This window comes from Sus scrofa, chromosome 8, assembly GCF_054392235.1.
Source record: "Sus scrofa isolate SSC_HxYL_T2T_F1_AM1 chromosome 8, Sscrofa_HxYL_maternal_Yorkshire_Landrace_v2.0, whole genome shotgun sequence".
Lineage (NCBI taxonomy): Eukaryota > Metazoa > Chordata > Mammalia > Artiodactyla > Suidae > Sus > Sus scrofa.
Genome location: NC_139390.1, coordinates 2,180,257 through 2,201,119, shown reverse-complemented (window position 1 = coordinate 2,201,119; position 20,863 = coordinate 2,180,257). Strand labels below are relative to the sequence as shown.

Below are 20,863 nucleotides of genomic sequence, written 5' to 3'. Positions count from 1 at the left end.
AGGGGCCGTGAGGAGGCTTAATTGGATTCCCTTTGATGCCACAGGGACGGTCCCCCACAGAAACCTACCTCCCAAGTTCACACCCTCTTAGCTCCAGTGATATGCAATTGTCCATCTGTCTGTACCCATCAGCCCCCAGGCCACCCAGCCCACAGGCTCACACACGTGCATCCACCAGCAGTTTCCAGCAGGGCACTTGGCTACAGCCCCAGTGGGAGCAACCTGACGGAGGGCTGGTCAGGAGTCCCCCTGCACACAGACTCCATGGACCGTCGCTGTGAGCCTACAGTGTCCTGTCCTTCCCATAAACTCCACTGACCCACAACACGGAGGGGCTGGAGTTTGACTTGGGGCCTCTGGCACCAGGACTCACACATCTACCTCTGCGCCCATGACCCTAGACCTTGTAGGGGCAAGAGGGCACAGTGCATGGGAAAGGGCAGAGGGAGAATGGGGCCAGTACCTTCCAGGGCTGAGACGCCATCAAAGTCCTGTGGGTACAGAAGTAGCTCCTTTAGTCATAAGCATTTTTTCCTAGTGTCTGCTACTCCCTAGGGCCTTGAGTAACTATGTATTAGATGGATGGATGGATGGATGGATCGGGGGATGGATGGACGGATGGACGGATGGGGGGATGGATGGATGGATGGGTGGTGGATGGGTGGATGGATGGGGGGATGGATGGATGGATGGGGGGGTGGATGGATGGATGGGTGGTGGATGGGTGGATGGATGGATGGATGGATGGATGGGGATGGATGGATGGATGGATGGATGGATGGATGGATGGGGGGATGGATGGGGGGATGGATGGATGGATGGGGGGGTGGATGGATGGATGGGTGGTGGATGGGTGGATGGATGGATGGATGGATGGATGGGGGATGGATGGATGGATGGATGGATGGATGGGGGATGGATGGATGGATGGATGGGTGGATGGGTGGATGGATGGATGGATGGGTGGATGGATGGGGGGGTGGATGGGTGGATGGATGGGGGATGGATGGATGGGGGATGGATGGATGGGGGGATGGATGGATGGATGGGGGGATGGGTCGATGGATGGATGGATGGATGGGGGATGGATGGGGGGATGGATGGATGGATGGGGGGATGGATGGATGGATGGGTGGTGGATGGGGGGATGGATGGGGGATGGATGAATGGATGGGGGGATGGATGGGGGGGTGGATGGATGGATGGGTGGTGGATGGGTGGATGGATGGATGGATGGATGGGGGATGGATGGATGGGGGATGGATGGATGGGGGATGGATGGATGGATGGGGGGATGGGTCGATGGATGGATGGATGGATGGGGGATGGATGGGGGGATGGATGGATGGATGGGGGGATGGATGGATGGATGGGTGGTGGATGGGGGATGGATGGGGGATGGATGGGGGGATGGATGGGGGGATGGATGGGGGGATGGATGGATGGATGGGGGGGTGGATGGATGGATGGGTGGATGGATGGGGGGTGGTGGATGGGTGGATGGATGGATGGAGGGATGGGGGATGGATGGATGGATGGATGGATGGGGGATGGATGGATGGATGGATGGGTGGATGGATGGATGGATGGATGGGTGGATGGATGGGGGGTGGTGGATGGGTGGATGGATGGAAGGATGGATGGATGGGGGGTGGATGGATGGATGGATGGGTGGATGGATGGGTGTATGGGTGGATGGATAGATGGGTGGTGGATGGGTTGATGAATGGATGGATGGATGGGGGATGGATGGATGGATGGACGGATGGATGGATGGGTGGTGGATGGGTGGATGGATGGATGGATGGGTGCGCAGGTAGCTGAGTGCATGGACAGATGGATGGGTTGATGGATAGATGGACAGCTGAACGGGTAGTTGGGTGGTTGAACTAGCAAATGAGTAGGCGAGAGGATTGGAGAATGGCTGGACGGGGGCGGGGAACTAGGAAGGAGGACGAAGGCTAAGTGAGTAGACGGGTGAGTGGGCGTGTGGTGTTAATGTGAGACTGTTTTATGTCCTCTGTGTCACTTTATGCAAGGAACGATTATTCAGAAATCAGTTATTTAATTAAATTTTCAACTCATTAATGTTACAAAACCAGCGACCTAGGCGGTTTTTTCCCTGAAACTATTAATTCAATCTACAAATTTATCATTATCCTTTTAAGTCTAACAAATTCCAAAATTCTTTTTAAAGAGTTCTTTAACTTTAGGTCCCAATGTCAAACTTTATCAAACACCTTCAGAAGCTTAATTGTATTAACGAAATTGATGTGCTTTCTCTAAAAACCTTCCCAATATGTTAGGTGACTCTTGTAAATGAAAGGGTAACTTCTTCATATGATGAATCTTAGATTCCTTAAATGGTCCAACACATACAGGATTTCAACTTAAAATCATACATCTAAATCAAGTAATTACATATATATTTTAATTTGAATTAAAACATTGACTTGTGGAGTTCCCATGGCAACTCAGGGGTAACGAACCCGACTAGGATACATGAGGATGCGTGTTCAATCCTTGGCCTCGCTCAGCGGGTTAAGGATCCAGGGCTGCCATGAGCTGTGGTGTACGTCGGTCCCAGATGTGGCTCGGATCTGGCGTTGCTGTGACTGTGGTGTAGGCCAGCAGCTGTAGCTCTGATTTGACCCCTCGCCTGGGAACTTCTATATGCCACAGGTGTGGTTCTAAAAGGACAAAAAATAAAAATAAAAAATAAGAGGTTGACTTGTTATTCTCTTGTTAAGAGCCCAAATTCTCGTAAACATCACAGAGGCTTGAGATGTCAAAGATACCCAGATTCCTTCACACAGAGATGGCAGTACTGCGGAGTTGACACCATTAAACCTGCCTGTACTTAACTGTTTCATGACTTTGGGTTCAAATGGGCTTTTTTTCACTAAGCAAACAAGCGAGAGATGGGCAGGGGGCGGCATTACCTGGCTTATCTGAGGCTGCAAAATACCAGCGTGCCCCGAGTCCCTTGGTCATTTCAGTGCTGAGGTATTTCCGTCCAGCCCACAGAGGGGCCTCCCAGAGACCGATTTACCTCTTATTACTTGACTTCAAAACCTCGCGTTTGGTCTCCGGCCCTTGACCCCATACAGACCCCATCTCTGTCCTCCCAGCCTTTTCTGCAAACCCCACCCGGGTTGTTGGAGTCTGCCATTATCGAACCCTCTGTGATCGGCTCAGGCTCTGGGCAACATCACACATTCCCGGTGCTGAAAGGAGGGGCCTGGAGCCTGTGCACAAGGCCTCTGAGATCACACCACCGCCGTGCGCGTTCAGATGAATGGGTGGTGGGTGGATGAGGGCTGGACGGCGATCCGGCGGGTAGATGGGGTCTATGAGTGGGTGGACAGAGTTTGATGCAGGTGTGGCTAAGCGGGTGGCAGACAGGCGGGGGAGCGGGTGGGCGTGGAGGACAAGGCACAGTGAGTGTGGGCGGGCAGACGGGCTGTGGGTGGAGGAGGGGCAGTGGGTCTGCGCGTGGAGAGGGAGTTGGCCGGGGCGGGGGTGGCATCAGGGCATGGGGGGTTGAGAAACGGGTGTGTGGGTGAGGCCACAGGTGGGCGGGTGAATGGGTAGGTGGATGCATTTGGGAACATACAGGAGGAAACACGCCAAGTTGGTTTGCAGTGAATGGACGAGTGAGCAGTGGATATAGGAATGGATGCTGGACGGGCGGGGAGGACGGGGGTGGGGCGTGGATGGTGAAGGGGAAACCCTGTCTCCAGTTTAGCGAACTAGCACCCGGCTGAGAGCACTCTTCCCAGACCCGCTCTCCGACTCCGACTCGAGGCAGCGCCCGCCCCTCCCTGCACAGCTCCCCATCTGCTCCATAACGAGCAGCTAGGAGCAGACAGACTTCAGCCGCCTTGCCCGCTGCCGTCCTGCAGCCCAAGCCCAGGTGTCTGGGAGTCGCACCCCAGGACACGGCCCTGGCCATCGGGCAGGGGTCAGGGACTGCGGGCCCGACGGGTCCTCCCAGGACGAGCTCAGATGGGGAGAGATGAGGCTGCTGGCTGGTGGTTGCCATGGGAAACCCTTCACTGATTAATGAAGCAGACGCGTAAAGTGACAGAGCCTCACTGGGCCTCACCTTGGGCCCGCTCTGACTTGTGTCCTGACATTTCCCAAGAGCCAGCTAACCTTTTCTGTCGCAAACAGACCCGCGTGGGTCCCTCGGGCAGCCTGGCCTGCGCAGGGTCCTGTCTTAGGGGTGTTGGGGACCCGAGGGACAGGAAAGGGAGCCAGTTAATGATAATGACCAAGCAAGAGGGCAGACAGATCTGGGGGGGGCAGGGATCCAGGGGGGGACACCTGGCAGGGAGCTGCAGGAAAACAGACACCCAGGGAGCCAGGGGTCGTGAGACCCACTGCCCCGTGAGAAGGTAAGCTCCCTGTCCCTGCACGTGGCTGGTTGAAGCCGCTCAGCCCCCTGGCCAGCAGGCTGCAGAGACCAGCATACACTGAGCTCTGAGTCCACACCCAGCTCTGAGTTTCTGTGAGTCTGATGCGCTCATGGGATTCCAGGATTCTGGATCTTGCTGACGGGGAATCAGAGAGTTAGGAGGCAGTAACTGCTCAAGGAGTAAGTCCTCTTCCGCAGCAGTGGTCGGGAAAAGTAACCTGGAGGAGGTGCCTGTCAAGCAAAGAACTGGGGGAAAAGCATCGCCGTCCTAGGGAACAGCATTTGCAAAGGCCTCAGGCCACAGGGTTGGTAAGTTTGAGGAGGGGCCACTGGGGCCCATCTAGCAAAAGCACGAGGGAAGTTCCTAAGACGTCCTCGCACTGGCCTAGCTCACGGCCACATTCTGGGCACGAGGGTCCTGGCCAGGCCCCAGGCTGTCATTGCGGGAGATGGTCAGGCTGGCAGGACAGCTCCTTCTGGGAGCCTAAGGGCCCTGCTGCCTCCCCTGAGCCTCAGGGGTGGGCTGGGGCCTCCTCCCCCAGGGTTCTGCCTCTCTGACCTGAGTTTGGGCAGGGGCAGCCCCCCTTTGAGATCTGATGGCCCCCGGGAGCTCCGGCCCAGCCCCCACCACATCCACAGCTGAGTGGGGCTCTGCCAGGGGCTGGTGGGTGAGCAGAGCCCAGGGGACGTGGAAGGGGCCGCTCATCAAAGTCAGGTCCTCAGCCTAGCTTTTCCCAGCCACCATCGCCCTCTGCCCCTCCCAACAGGGGAAGGCCAAGCATCCTTCCTGGGGGGCCCAAGGCCCCAACAGGTTGTGTGCACAGGTGTCCCGAGATGCAGGCCCCGCCCAGCAGCCCCGCAGCCCTCACAGTGGAGAGCCCCAGGCTCCCAGGACTGGGCACCCACTGTGTAGAAGAGGCCTGGCCTCCACCTGCACAGCCCGCCTGGGCCCACGAGGCTCCTCCGCCAGGCACCAGGCATGGCAGACGCCCAGGGAGGCCTCGGGGCCTCAGGACCAGGGCCGGGTGGTCGCTGGAGGCTGTGCACACAAGTAGCCTCTGGGCACCCAGGGCAGAGCTGACACGACGGTGTCCACACATCAGCCTCTAGACAGCAGCCCGCCCGGCCCCTGCTCCTCGTGGGCGGGAGGCCCAGAGATGCCCCAGACCTGAGGCTCCCGGGCGTCTCCTCTTCCCCAGGCCTCTGTTTGCCCTGGACAGTGAGCCTGACCGCACGACTCTGGTCCACGGGGAGAGGCGGACGCCGGCCCCGCACCGCCACCGGCAGAGCGCCCGGCTCCAAGCCCCGCCCGTGTCTCCTCCTCCATCAAGCGCGTGAGTTCGGTGGGTCGATTTAGCTTTGGGAGAAGGGATCGCACATTGTAACAAGAAACAGCCTGCCACTTGTCACCTAGATTCCTAAACTGCCGTGATTTTCATTGCCCCGCTTCTCAGTGAAGGCTGAGGAGCCGTCCCCCGGGCCCGGCCCGCGGGAAAGGCAGGGGGAGCGTGATCACGCCGCCCGCAGCCACGAGGACCGCGCGGCTCCTGCTCCTGCTCCTGCTCCGGGGAGGACTCGGCAGACAGGCAGGCAGGGTCTCCAGGGCAGGACCGACACCCCCACACACACACCCACCCCAGGTGTGCAGGAAGCGCGGGCAGGGCGAGTTCCCTTCCCTTCAGAGTGACAATCCAGAGAGTGAGAGCGACACAGCAGGTGCCACTAAATGTGCAGCCCCCCCTCCCTGCGGAGGCCAGAAAGCGACACTACAATTATTTAGCTCCCACAGCCCTCCCTCCATGCACCTTCCAGAAATAGCAAGCAGCCCGCCGAGCTACAGGCGTCGACAGGGCGAGTCTCAGAGGCTCTGCCCCCATGCCTGTCACAGCAGCTGCAGGAGGCTTTGCCAGGAGGACGCTATTTGCACCCCAGACGGCCAGGGCCAGAGCTGCCAGGTCACGTGGGTGCCCGGGGTGCAGATGCGGGAGGAGGGGGCGTATCTGGAGCCAGCATCCGTCTTCCGTGAAGGGTCCTCTCTGCATGCAGAGCTTCCCTGCTCCTTCCAGCTGTGTGACCCTGAGCAAGTGCCTTCACCTCTCTGAGCTGCCGTCTGCCCCTCCGTAGAAGAGTGGCCAAGGCTGTGATGAGAGTCAGCACTAATATATCCGTTACAGTGTGGCTGGGCTGCACATATGGAGGATCCCGACAAAAGAGGCAGGAACAAGACAGAAGGTATTTGTTTTTCTTTTTTAGGGCCGCGCCTTCAGCATATGGAAGTTCCCAGGCTGGGGGCTGAATTGGAGCTGCAGCTGTCAGCCTGCGCCACAGCTCGTGGCAATACCAGATCCTTAACACCATGAGTGAAGCCAGGGATCGAACCCGCATCCTCACGGATCCTAGTCGGAATCATTAACCGCTGAGCCATGATGGGAAATCCCATAGAAGTTTTTTCCTTCCTAAGTAAAAACTGAAGGTGACAAACCCAGGGAGGTGTGGCATCCCCACAAGGTCCTCAGGGACCCAGGCGCTTGCCATCTGTTCCTCCCCATCCTCCATGCATGGCCTCCAACCTCAAAGCCACTTCATGGTGCAGGATGGCTGCTGGAGCTCCAGCCATCAACACCATGGGACAGGAGGAACGCTGGGAACGCACGGGGCAGGAAACGGCCCCTCATACAGGATCCACCTGAGTCAGCTCCCCTCCCCTTTTTTTTGTCTTTATAGGACCACATGTGTGGCATATGGACGTTCCCAGTCTAGGGGTCAAATTGGAGCTGCAGCTATGGGCCTACACCACAGCCACAGCCACAATGGATCCTGAACCTACTGAGAGGGGCCAGGAATCGAACCTGCATCCTATGGTTACTAGGTGGGTGCATTACTGCTGAGCCACAACTGGAACTCTGAGTTAGCTCCTCTTTAAAGCAGCCTCCTTTGCGGAGAACTTCCTCTGTTATTTCACTGGCCAAAGCGCAGTCTCTTGGCCCCACTAAGCTCTAGGGAGGGAGGCGGGGAGATGCACGCTTTCGCTCTGACCTCGCTCAGTGGGTTAGGATCCAGTGTTGCCGTGAGCTGTGGTGCAGGTCACAGACGCAGATTGGATCTGGCATTGCTGTGGCTGTGGCTGTGGCTGTGGTGTGGGCTGGTAGCTGTAGCTCTGACTCGACCCCTAGGCTGGGAACGTCCATATGCCACGGATATGGCCCTAAAAAGACAAAAAAAAAAAAAAAAAAGCAGGAACGAGCCCAGCATAATGGACGTGGGGTGCAGGTGTGGCTGGTCCAAAAACGCAGCCTGAATAAGACAACGAGCCATGGGGGGGGGCAGGAAGACGAGGGCAGACACAGGGCCCTCCCCGGGATGAGAGCAGGACGTGGGCACGGTCAGTGTTCAGAGGAAACCAAGGAGAGAATTAGGGCCGGGGAGGGGGGGATGTGAGCTGGACGCCCCCCCACCAACATGCACACAGACAAGGGCCCCAAGCACAGTTCACACACAGACCCGCCCGAGAATTTCCGGTGAGAATCTCCCGTGAGGTGCGGTGACCACGCAGAGGCCCGCAGCCAAGCCCCGGCGTGGCCGTCAGTCCTCAAGCAGCAAGTTCGGTCCCGTGCGAACCCCCCTCTCCGGCCCAGAGGCGTCCCCCCTTTTTCATCTACAGTCCTGCCCAGTCCCCGTCCTGTGTAAGCAGCATGGCCTTGGACTGAAACCCTAGGGACTGGGGCCTCGGATGCAGAACCCCAAACCCTCCCACCCCCAGGACCCCCAGCAGGGAAGGACCCCACCAAGCAAGCGGGTCAGGGCCAGGGATTACAACGTCACTTTCTCGGGTGAGGGGACACCAGTCCCCGAAGACCCACCTTCTTCCCACAGGTCTGGCAGGAGGAGCAGGACAGGGCAGGACCCGGGGGCTCAGGCAGCAGTGGGGGCTGGCCGGCTCTGAGGGCACAGTGGGGGTCCTGGAGTGGGGGAGGAGCTGGGCCCACCTCACCCAGGGGCGAGGGTGGCGGCCACTTACCAAGCTGGTTAGGAGGAGACGCTTGCGGGCAGGGGCAGGGCGGGCCCAGCCTGGAGGCTCCTCAGGATAAGGAGGTTCCCAGGCCAGTTGCCACAACTGCTGCTCGGAAGTCCCGGGTAACGGGGCTGTGGTCCTTGGAGACACCAGCGGAGCGGGTGTGAGCAGCAGCTGCGGAGGGGAGATTCTGGCTGGAGGCTCCCTTTCCCACCTTGAGATTTGAGACGCGCCCAGACGCCTTCCTCTGCTCGGCCCTCGCCGGGAGGAAAGGTGAAAAGGCAGCAGTGGGGTACGGGTGTCCCCAGGACTCAGCGGGTGTGCCCAGGACTCCCAGGCAGTGCGGGTGGACAGACACGCCCACCATGGCTGACCTTGAGCGCCAAGGTGACACCAGGTACAGCCGGCGCTCCCTGTAGAATGCGGCCTCGAGGAGTTCGTGGCTCAGTGGTTAACAAATCTGACTAGGAATCATGAAGTTGTGGGTTCGATCCCTGGCCTTGCTCAGCGGGCTAAGGATCCAGTGTTGCTGTGAGCTGTGGTGTAGGTCACAGATGCGGCTCAGATCCCCTGTGGCTGTGGCTCTGGTGCAGGCTGGCGGCTGTAGCTCCAATTCGACCCCTAGCCTGGGAACCTCCATACGGGAAGCAGCCCTAGAAAAAAAAGGCAAAAAAGACAAAAATAAATAAATAAATAAATAAAAGAATGCGGCCTTGAATTTCTGTCTGCAGCTGTCCAGGCAGAGCTGGGAGGAAAGAAGCCCCACTTTACAGTGTGTGTCTCTAGTCCAAATACCCACACGTGCCCCCTTCTCCGGCCCCCGCCCCACACTGCAGATCTCCAGGGAGGAGAGCCTGCCTCCCGCCTGGGCTGCTTCTGCTCACAGGTCACTGGAAGGACACAGCCTGGGGACACGGCTGCCCACCCACCCCTGCCCCGGCCCCGGCCCCGCAGGGCTGCACATTCCTGTCTCTTGTCCCTCCCTGACCTGAAGCCACCCTGCTGGGCCCCCAGACACGCCCCTCCCCCCCAGCACCCCTGCACCGTGTCCACCCATGCTCTTCACTGCAGGGTGGACGTGAATAGACCCCAGCCCCTTCACAGATGAGCAGCCCGAGGCTCAGAGAGGTTAGGCCAGAGCCTAGGCGGCACAGCCAGGACACAGAGCAGCCACCCTCCTGCTTGTCACAGCCCTGCACCCCAGGAGCACCAGCCAGGACAGGCCGACACAAAACCCAGGGGCGGCCAGGTCTGGGGATGGCCCTGCCTCTGGCCGGCCACGGGGGCCAGGGGGTCAGGAGACAAGGGGTACTTTCTGAGCTGCAGCCGCTTTATCCACACAAGGGGCATACCCATTCTTGGGGACACAGGGGGCACTGGATGACTGTGACTGCACCCCAAAACCCACTCCCCACCACACACACACAACAAGGCTTCTTGGGGGCCTGGCTGTGACGTGGATTACACCCCCAAAAAAATGCAGAGACCACGAGGCCTCGTTAAGGTGATTGACTTCCCACATAGACATGCTTAGAGACCCCACCCTCGGAATCTTTCCAGACAAGCTCAGAGGGTCTCCAGGATCTGGAATTACAGGTTGCAGAAAAGCCCAGCTGAGCCCTGGGGTCTGGGGCTGCAAGCAGGTGGCCCTGTGGTGGGAGCTGCGGGAAGCTGGGGGCTCCCCAGCGCTAACGGGGGGAGCACCATGCCGGGCCTGGGGGCGGCAGTTCTGGGCTTGGCTCCTTGCCCGGGCAGCGTGCTCTTCATCTGCAAAATGGGGAGAAAGGACCGTCCCTTCTTAATTCTTGGAAGCATGGGGAGGACAAAAGAAGAACAGGGTTTGGGAAGCTGGGCTTCTCTTCACTCGGGACGTGTTCTTTGGCAAAGTAACTGGGCCCTGAGCTGTGGCCCTGGCCTGACTGCCAAGGTGGACACAGCCCTCAGTCTGTCCGTCTGTGAAAGGGGCACAAGAACCCCGGCCCTGCCACTGCACTGACCCCCGGCGCCCACTCCTGACTGTCTCTCCGGCCACCAGACTGCCCGTGGCCATGGCCATGGCTCCTAGCCCCACCCTCCATCGCCAGCCCAGCTGAAAGTGGGCATCTCCACTGGGCGCCAGGCTTCTCCCTGCCCCTCCCGCCACACTCCTGATCTTCCACATGCCACAGGCAAAGACAGAAATTAATAAATAAAATATTTTTACAACTCAACAGCAAAAAAGGCAACAACCCAGTTGGAAAATGGGCAGAAGGCCTGAAGAGACAGTTCTCCAAGGAAGATATACAGAGGGCCAACAGGCACACGAAAAAATACTCAACGTCCCTGATTATTAGAGACATGCAAATCAAAACTTCCCCGAGATACCGCCTCACACCAGTCAGAATGGCCATCATGAATAAGTCCCCAAATAACAAATGCTGGAGAGGGTGTGGAGAAAAGGGACCCCTCCTGCACTGTTGGTGGGAATGTAAACTGGTACAGCCACTATGGAGAACAGTATGGAGGCACCTTAGAAAGCTACACATAGAACTGCCATAGGACCCAGCGATCCCACTCTTGGGCATATATCCAGACAAAACTTTCCTTGAAAAAGACACATGCACTCACGCTTTCACTGCAGCTCTATTCACAATAGCCAAGACCTGGAAACAACCTAAATGTCCATCAACAGATGAATGGATTAAGAAGATGTGGTATAAATACACGATGGAATACTACTCAGCCATAAAAAAGAACAAAAGAATGCCATTCGCAGCAACATGGATGGAACTGGAGACTCTCGTCCTGAGTGAAGTCAGTCAGAAGGAAGAAGACCAATACCAGACGGTATCACTTCTATCTGGAATCTAATATACGGCACAAATGAGCCTTTCCACAGAAAAGAAACTCACGGACTTGGAGAGCAGACTTGTGGTTGCCAAGGGGGAGGGGGGCGGAGGGGGAGCTTGAGGTTCCTAGATGCAAACTGTTGCCTTTGGAATGGGTGAGCAATGAGATCCTGCTGCGTAGCGCTGGGAACTACGTCTAGTCACTGATGCTGGAGCCTGATCACCGGAGAAAAAAGAATGCGTACGTGTGAGTGTGACTGGGTCACTTTGCTGGACGGCAGAAAACTGACAGAACACTGCAAACCAGCTATAATAGAAAAAAATAAAAATCATTATTAAATAAATATTTTTAAAAATAAAATAAAAGGGAAGCCATGTGTGGCGCATGTTTATAACTGTGCAAGGCCCTGTGACCACGTTTCCACCCGAGGTGCTGATGAGCGTCCAGCCCTCGCCCCAGCTGTGCACATCGAGGCCTGCAAGCAGGCCCACCCTGGCTCCAGCTCTGTACCCCTGGTGTCACGTCCCCTCCGCTGGGCACCCAGGACGCACTCGCATCCCCTACCCGGCCTTCTCGCCGTGAGCCCAAAGCGCTGTCTTGTGCCCGGGCCTTCAGCTACACAGGGGACTGAGGGATGACACGGGCCGAGCCCCGGGATGAAAAGGTTAATGTCGCTCCCAGAGCCCTTGAAACAAGAGGCTGGGCAGCTCTGCAAAGCTGCGGGGGCGACACCGCGGGAAAGAGAGGCAGAGCAGGGCACCCACTTAGGACTGGCTAGCTTGTTTGCTTGTCTGTTTTGTCCTTCTAGGGCCGCACCCGCGGCACATGGAGGTTCCCAGGCCAGGGGTCGCATCAGAGCTGCAGCTGCTGGCCTGCACCACAGCCACAGCCACACCAGATCCAAGTCACATCTGTGCCCCACACCACAGCCCCTTAACCCACCGAGCGAGGCCAGGGATCAAACCTGCATCCTCACGGATACGGGTCAGATGCGTTTCCGCTGCGCCATGACGGGACTAGTCCGGGCTCCGGGTCTTCGTGAAGGGACTCGGTTTACAAGCTCGTGACCACTTCCGCTGCGCAACAAAGCGGGTCAGGTGCGCACGTCCACACACCCGCCTCTCGCAGATCCTCTTCCCGCGAGACGGAGCAGGGTCCGCTCTGCTGTGCGCAGGTCCCCATCGGCCAGCCCTTCCCCGACCCCGGCCTGCCCCGCCCACGCCCACCTGTCCCCTTCGGCAACCATGAGGCTTCCAACGTCCCTGAGGACTGACTAGCTGAAATAATCCCAGCAGGCCCCAGGGCCCGGCGCCTGTCCCTGTCCCCGCCCTGGCCCTGGGGGCCTCCTGGGGGCCTGGGCCATCAGGGCGGGGGGCATCCTCGCTCAGAGAGTCAGAGATTCTGGAAATGGGCTCAGGTCACAGAGGACGCGGGACAGCTTTACCTGTTAGCTTGTCCTTGGGACGAATGATGCCAAGCAGACCAACACAGAAGCGAAGAGAACACAGAACGAGGCAGGAGCGGAGACGAGGAGGGGTGAGCTGGGGGTTCACTGCCCGGCCCCTCCCTCCTGCGTTCCTTTTCCCCAAACCCTGGGCACCCTCAGGCACCCAGTGAAGGTTCCCTCGTTAGCACATGAAAAGATGCAGCGCGGGAGGTCCTCCCCCTACGTGGAGAAGACTTGGATAAAATTCCACGTCTGTTCTTTGGGCCATGTGTTAGCTGCTTCGGAGCAGGGCACACGGTTAATCTGAAAAAGGCTGTCTCCCAAATCCCTCAAGTTAATGGGAAATTCTGCAAGCCTGCCCTCCGAGATGGGCAAGGAGCCCGGCGCTCATTGGAACGGCGATTTGGCATCAGCCTGGATGTGGCGGCTGGCGTGGCCACTCAGGTAAAGTTTGTGAAGAAAGAAATGAAGCTTTTTATTCATGGATGACATGCTGCTTGTGCAAGAGAATTTGAAGAATCTGCAGACACTCAGATAATGAACGCAGAGGTTAACCAGGGTGCTGCACCCAAACCTGTGCTCAAGATTCTACTTCATCTCCACACCTAAGCAACAACGTCGGAAAAAGAAAATTTCATAAATAGGAGTTCCCATCGTGGCTCAGCCGTAACAAGCCCGACTGGTATCCATGAAGATGCGGGTTCGATCCCTGGCCTCGCCCCGTGGGTCAAGGATCCGGCATTGCCGTGAGCTGTGGTGCAGGTGGCAGACGGGGCTCGGATCTGGTGTGGCTGTGGCGCAGGCCGGCAGCTACAGCTATGATTTGACCCCTAGCCTGGGAACCTCCATATGCCTCGGGTGCAGCCCTCAAAAGACAAGATAAACAAACAAACAAACAAACCCATCCTGGAAACACAAGTCGGGTGGAATGAGATTCCCAACATGAAAGGCGAAGCTACAAAGCACTTAGAAGATAATACAGAAGATAATACGGAAGGCAGAGTCATGACCTTGACGTAGGCAAGGCTTTCTTATCTCAGAAAAGCAGCGACAATCAACGACTTATCACTGAGTAGGGTGAGCAACCCGTCCATCAAAAGACACCGGTAGGAGACTAACAGTGAACCTCGGGATGGGAGAGGACATTTGCCACACACAAAACCCGCAAAGCAGGGGTGTCAGACGTCGAAAGAGCTTCGGGGGCCTCAGCCACGTACGGGGGGAGACTACTGACAGTCAGGGAACCCAGCCCGGAGCCCGTCACAGCCACACACCGCCCTGCAGCCCCGCGGGGAACAGGGTCCCCTCGGCTGTTGGCGCCGCAAAGGTGCAAACCACAGGAGCCAGCGACTCCACTCCCGGGCAAACGCTCCGTGGACACGCAAGCTTGCACGCCTGCTCCTGGCAGCCCAGCTGACAGCTGTTGTCCAGGACAAGCAGGTGGCCGTCACCACTACACGGGATGCAGGGGAGGGAAGCAGCCCCGAGAAGGCAGGAACCAGAGCTCAGTGACGCGGCATCCGTGGAGGAGAAGGCGCAAGGAACGCGGGCAGCCACGTGTCCACGGCGCAAGCCAAGCCCTGTGGTTTGGGGCCCCGTCCTTGCAGTCAGGCTGCAGGCAGGCGAGGGGATGACCACAGACAAAGGGAAGAGACACTCCCGCCCGGGGGAGGGAGGGGCGGCCTGGCAGGGAGAGGGTCCCTGGAGGCCACTCTTGTTAGTGGCCCAACCTGGCACCTGCGTGGACGGGCTCCAAATATCCAAATGCGATTCACCACCCCCACTTGTCTATTTACACCTTTATTTATTTTACCGGTCTTTGGCAGTGCCCGTGGCCTGCAGAAGCTGCCCGGGCCAGGGATGGAAGCCCACTGGATCCTTCCCCACGAGGCCGCCAGGGAACTCCACGACCCCTGCTCAGAAATGACTCTGCCCACCCCCCTCACAGGGCCCTCAGAGCCGTCCTCGGGGGGAGGCGCTCCCTTCAGACCCAAGCCTCAGCCGCCTGCTCTAGAACCCAGGCCTGCAAAGGCCGGGTCACAGGGTGACAAGCAGTGAATGGTCGGCACCTCCCAGGGGTCACTCAGTGAGGACCCGCGTTTCTCCCACACGCCTGCCACAGATTCCGCCCCCCACCCCAGGCATCCACCGTCTCCAAAGCAGCCCCTGCCCCAGGGGGAGGGTGGCTGTGGGCTAGGTCCTCTCAAACTGACCTTGGGGAGGGGTGGGGAGGGGTGAGGGGGAGGGGGCAGGAGCAGAGAAGGAGAAGCGTGGCGTGTGGGTTAGATCAGCCGGCCTGGGCTCGAACCCCGGCTCTGCTACTCTTAGCTCTCTGACCTTAGACCACTGACCTCGCCTGTCCTCGTCTGTACACGGGGTCGGTCCCTCCCTCACAGGAGGCTTCCTCGCAGGATGTGGGACACCCAGGTGCACAGCAGGCCTCCCTCGCTCCCTGGTGAGCGGGAGGCCCGGCTATGCTGTCCCATGGGGTGGCTGCTGCGCCCCTGGAAGCTTGGGACCTTCCTGGAGTCACGCATGTGTCACGCTTGTCATCGGAAAGGGGGCCGCTCACACCGTGAGTCGGAAGAGGCTCCCCCGCTCTCCAACCCCCCCGCCCCAAGTGCAACTGCCCAGTGAGCCAGGGCCCTAGAAACTGGGCTGTTAGGAGAGCGTTTGAGTGCCCAGGGGGCAGTGCCAGGGGCACAAAGCACCAGAGACCTGCCCATGCAGCCCAGAGAGGGTTGGGCCAAGAGCCACCTTGACTGCACCTCGACATCGCAGAGCTGGAGTCACACAAAGACCCGAGTGCACGCGTCTTGGGGGCCGGGGCTGGGAGGAGCAAGAACTCGCACAGAAACGTCAACCTTTTAAAATGCGCCTTCAGTCACTGCTGTTCCGTGCCAAGTTGCAGCCTGCTGGGAGTTTCCTGTCGGAATTACTAAGCAGGAGCTTGTAAGGGACAAGTTAATCGTCCCAGCGCAGAGGTGAGGCGCTGAGCAAGGATGCAGGCAGCCGGCCGAGAGCAAAGGGCATGGAAGCAGGGGGCGGGAGACAGACGGGCAGAGGTCCCCATGTCCCAGCACAGTGCACACCGGACAGGAGAGCTCCAGGCCAGCCCCCACCTCCTTGGGACAAGGATGCCAGAGGTTGCAGAGACGTTAGGGGAGCCTGAAAAAGAAGATTAGAACTGCCTTCTGGAGTTCCCATCGGGGCACAGGGGTTAACGAATCTGACTAGGAACCATGAGGTGAGGTTGCGGGTTCAATCCCTGGCCTCAGTAGGTTAAGGGTCCAGTGTTGCTGTGAGCTGGGGTGTAGGTCGCAGACATGGCTTGGATCCCGCGTTGCTGTGGCTCTGGCGTAGGCCGGCGGCTACAGCTCTGATTAGACCCCTAGCCTGGGAACCTCCATATGCCTCGGGAGCAGCCCTAGAAAAGACAAAAAGACAAAAAAGAAAAAGAAAAAAAAAACTACTGCCTTCTCTCCCCCAACCCAGCCCCCTTCATCAGCCAGCAGAGCCCACCTGAGTGTCTCCCGGGCCAGCTCTGGGTCTGAAGTGGGCAAGAGACAGCCACCATCTATTCCTTTATCCCGTCATCACCAAGGGCTTTGTGGCACCTTTTTTGGTTTTGTTTCATTTTGAGAAAAGAGCTCTTCTGTGACCAGGCTGGGAATAAAGGAAGAGTTCAGCATGCATCCTTCCACCTCCATCGTCCCTCCATCCACTGGCCACTCGCCTTCCTTCCTTCCATCCGGCACCCACCCATCCATCAGCCACTTCTCACATCTTCCTTCCGGCCAGCCGGCCATCATCCACCCATCCGGCCATCCAGCCATCCATCAGCCACCATCCAGCCACCCATCCATTCCCCCACATTCACTGAGCACCAACTCTGAGCTCAGCCCTGTGACAGGAGACAGAGATTCAGGAAACACAATCACTGCTCCCAGAGAACACACAGTCCAGGAGGGAAGAAGACATGGACGGAAGCACAAGACAAAGTCACAAGAGAAAGGCTGGCCTGTGGCCCACACCCCGGGGGGGACACCTCCATCTCTTCCTGTCTCTTCTCTCCTCAGCCTCTTTTAGAAGCCTCTCCGGGTCCTCCTCCATCACGTCCTCCCTCCCGCAGGCCAGACCCTGCTCTTCCCGCTTCTGGTCACCCCCCCCCCCCGTCTTTCCTCGTGGTTTCCCCGACGACACCTGCATCGCTGCATCAGACGCTGAACTCTCCGCTCTGTCCCTTTCTGCCGGAGGGAAGCGATCTTCGCAGGCCTGCGTTGAAGATGGGCAGCCTGAATCCCGGCATCAGAGCCTGGAGGACACCCGCCTGCTGACCAGGAGCACCTGCCTTTCAGGTCTGAGCAGAAGAATGAACACCCATTCTCTGGGGGCCTGTACACATCCTGCGACACCAGCTGGCCTGATGTAATGAACAGGACAAGGGCATTAGGCGTTAATGGCCAAGCAGCTGGGATTTGGGCTTCTGCCTAAGATGGAGTAACAGGGACTGAGTTTACCCTTTTGCCTGAAACAACATAAACGACTGGCTGAAATATATGAAGTGACGCCTCTCAAGATACTGCACATCAGGCAGAGGGACAGCAAACCACTCCTTGATTCCAGGCACCTTAAACTCTTTCTGGAACAACACAGGGTACAATTTAAAAGGACCTGGGGGGAGTTCCATCAAGGCTCAGTGGAAATGAATCTGACCAGGATCCATGAAGAAGTGGGTTCGATCCCTGGCCTCGCTCAGTGTGGTGTAGGTGCCACACGCGTCTCAGATCTGGTGTTGCTGTGGCTGTGATAATAGGGACAGTGGCTACAGCTCTGATTCAACCTCTAGCCTGGGAACCTCCATGTGCTGTGGGTGCAGCCCTAAAAAGACCAAAAAAAAATTTTTTTAATAATAATAAATAAAAGTATCTAGGGAGTTTCCACTGTGGTTCAGCAGTAATGAATCCGACTAGTAACCATGAGACTGTGGGTTCCATCCCTGGCCCTGCTCCGTGGGTTAAGGACCCAGCGTTGCCGTGAGCTGTGGTGTAGGTCACAGATGCGGCTCGGGTCTGGTGTTGCTGTGGCTGTGGTGTAGGCTGGCAGCTGGGGCTCCGATGAGAACCCTAGCTTGGGAACTTCCAGATGTCGCAAGTGCAGCCCTAAAAAGCAAAAGCTAATAATATAAAAAAGTACCTAAATCTCGGGAGTTCCCGTCGTGGCACAGTGGTTAACGAATCCGGCTAGGAACCATGAGGTTGCGGGTTCGGTCCCTGCCCTTGCTCAGTGGGTTAACGATCCGGCGTTGCCGTGAGCTGTGGTGTAGGTTGCAGACGCGGCTCAGATCCCGCGTTGCTGTGGCTCTGGCGTAGGCTGGTGGCTACAGCTCCGATTCAACCCCTAGCCTGGGAACCTCCATATGCCGCGGGAGCGGCCCAAGAAATAGCAACAACAACAACCAAAAAGACAAAAGACAAAAAAAATAAAAAATAAAAAATAATAAAATAAAGGAAAAAATAAATAAATAAATAAAGGAAAAAAAATAAAAAAATTAAAAAAAATTTTTTAAAAGTACCTAAATCTCAAGTCTTCCCAAGGTATCTGGGTTTCCCCACTTCCTTCCTTTGTCCTCATTGTCCCCCCTTTTTTTGTTTCCCTTTGGCTGCATCCAGACATGTGCATGTTCCCAGGGATCAAATCCAAACCATAGCGGCAGCCTTAGCCACAGCAGTTACAATGCTGGATCCTTAACCCACTGAGCTACCAGGGAACTCCTATGTATCCATTTTATTTTTTTTTAATAATTTTTTTTATTTTCCCACTGTACAGCAAGGGGGTCAGGTTATCCTTTCATGTATACATTACAATTACATTTTTCCCCCACCCTTTCTTCTGTTGCAACATGAGTGTCTAGACAAAGTTCTCAATGCTATTCAGCAGGATCTCCTTGTAAATCTATTCTAAGCTGTGTCTGATAAGCCCAAGCTCCCGATCCCTCCCACTCCCTCCCCCTCCCATCAGGCAGCCACAAGTCTCTTCTCCAAGTCCATGATTTTCTTTTCTGAGGAGATGTTCATTTGTGCTGGATATTAGATTCCAGTTATAAGTGATATCATATGGTATTTGTCTTTGTCTTTCTGGCTCATTTCTCTCAGTATGAGATTCTCTAGTTCCATCCATGTTGCTGCAAATGGCATAATGTCATTCTTTTTTATGGCTGAGTAGTATTCCATTGTGTATATATACCACATCTTCCGAATCCAATCATCTGTCGATGGACATTTGGATTGTTTCCATGTCCTGGCTATTGTGAATGTGCTGCAATGAGCATGCAGGTGCACGTGTCTCTTTTAAGTAGAGTTTTGTCCGGATAGATGCCCAAGAGTGGGCTATGTATCCATTTTAAACGCCCCCTATTACCTCAAACCTGGGTTTACCTCTTCGTGGGTATCAAGCCAAGACATCAAGCCAAGCCAAGACACGAGTCAAGTCAGAGAGGGAGAGGGAAGCACTTGCTACTTGCAGCAACTAGAGAGAACACCAGGAGTTCCCGCCGTGGCACAGCAGAAACAAACCTGACTAGCACCCATGAAAAAGAAAAAGCAAAACAAAAAAAATTTTTAATTAAAAAAAAGAAGAAGAACTCCAGGGACACCTCCCAGAGCAGCGTCTCCCTAAATAGCACAACTGGGGAGGTTTTAAGCTGAGGGAACATGCATATGCATGAGGGCTCTTGTGCAAAGAGGAATTTAGCAAAGGACAGGGCTGAGTCATACCAGGTCCACGAACATCCAGATCGTCATTGACTGAAGTCACAGGGGCCAGCAAAGAGCAGCAGCAGCAACTCCCTGGCTCCAATTAATCCGGTGGCCCATTGTTCAAGGGGCTTCGGACCCTGTAAAACAGCTGAGTAAGCCACAGGCTGATCTTAACCTTTGAAACAGAACAGGGAGTCTTGACTGACTTATTATCTCCCATTACGGTTAAATTATTTTCCTTGCCCGGGAGTAGCTGCTTGTTCTACATTCTTCGGATCCCTTGAATCACGGACTACTGAGGCCTGTCCTCGGCAAAGGCACACATGGAGGCCAGGCTTACATCACCGCGTGGACTAAGCCTAAAACAACTTCCTACTCTCTCTCTTTTTAGGGCTTCACCTGCAGCATATGGAAGTTCCTAGGCTTGGGGTCAAACCAAAGTGGCACACAGCCATAGCAATGTGGGATCCAAGCCATGTCTGGGACCTACACCACAGCTCACGGGAATGCGGGATCCTTAACCCACTGAGCGGGTCCATAGATCAAACATCCTCATGAATACTAAGTGGGTTCTTAACCCACTGAGCCACAGTGGGAACTCCCTAAAATGGCTCCTCTATGTCAAGAAAGTTATGCCTGGTTCTCTTTCTTTGGGGACCCTCCCCCATCTGCCTGCACCCCCTCTCAGGCACAGTCCACCATTCTTACCAGATGGACAACCCAGTCCCTTCTCAAAGCCCCAAAGCACACAGTTGAGGCCTCTACCTGACCCCAAAGCTGCCTGAGAGCAGCAATCTGCCTCACACTCTCCCGGTTTCCTCCTCTACCCCCAGGGCACTGGCCCAGCCCCCCTCACGTTGCTGGATTTACTAAAACGTAGCAGAGAGGAAGAAATGAAACAGGTACACAAATATCTCTAATACAGACCAAGTGCATAGCCGTGTGTGAGATACAGTGTTGCGGGCACCCCTGGGTCAAGGGGAAAGCTTCGGGGAGCCGGGAGTGAGAAGGCCCAGGACGCCTGGGACTCCCTGGGCCTCGGGTTTCCTTCTTCTGCCAAGCGAAGGAGTGGCCAGGTGGGTCTAATGTTCCCGACAGCCCTGACCTTTAACTGGAGGGCCAAGCAGACCACCTGCGAAGTCCATAAGGACAAGGAGCCTGCATATCAATGCAGACGACACAGAGACAATCTAAGGTGTCAGCCAGTCACGGTCCCGACTTCAGAACGGTTTACACTTTCTCCTGAATGGTGGGTCCCGCAAACCCACAGCCCCAGGTAGGCAGCCCTAGCCACTTGGGAGAGATGGCGCCGTGCGTCACGAGGCCGCGGCACGGTTGCCTAGGAAACGCTCCCGTGCCTCCGCAGGGCTTCCCGGGCCTTGTAGTCCGGCGGCGGC

At 56.7% G+C, this 20,863-nt stretch overlaps 1 long non-coding RNA gene across 2 annotated transcripts; it reads right to left on the bottom strand.

The window, feature by feature from the left end:
* Nucleotides 1-2,051: 2,051 nt before the first annotated feature.
* Nucleotides 2,052-20,795, bottom strand: LOC102163357 (uncharacterized). Of its 2 annotated transcripts, XR_014812059.1 has the most exons (4): nucleotides 20,394-20,795; nucleotides 19,485-19,603; nucleotides 8,439-9,085; nucleotides 2,052-6,816 (listed from the first exon to the last, which is right to left on the bottom strand). It is a non-coding gene; the product is annotated as an uncharacterized LOC102163357 (long non-coding RNA). The 2 variants fall into 2 exon arrangements; XR_002346483.2 differs by lacking the exons at nucleotides 2,052-6,816; nucleotides 8,439-9,085 and adding an exon at nucleotides 13,819-17,131.
* Between the last annotated feature and the right edge of the window lie 68 nt (nucleotides 20,796-20,863).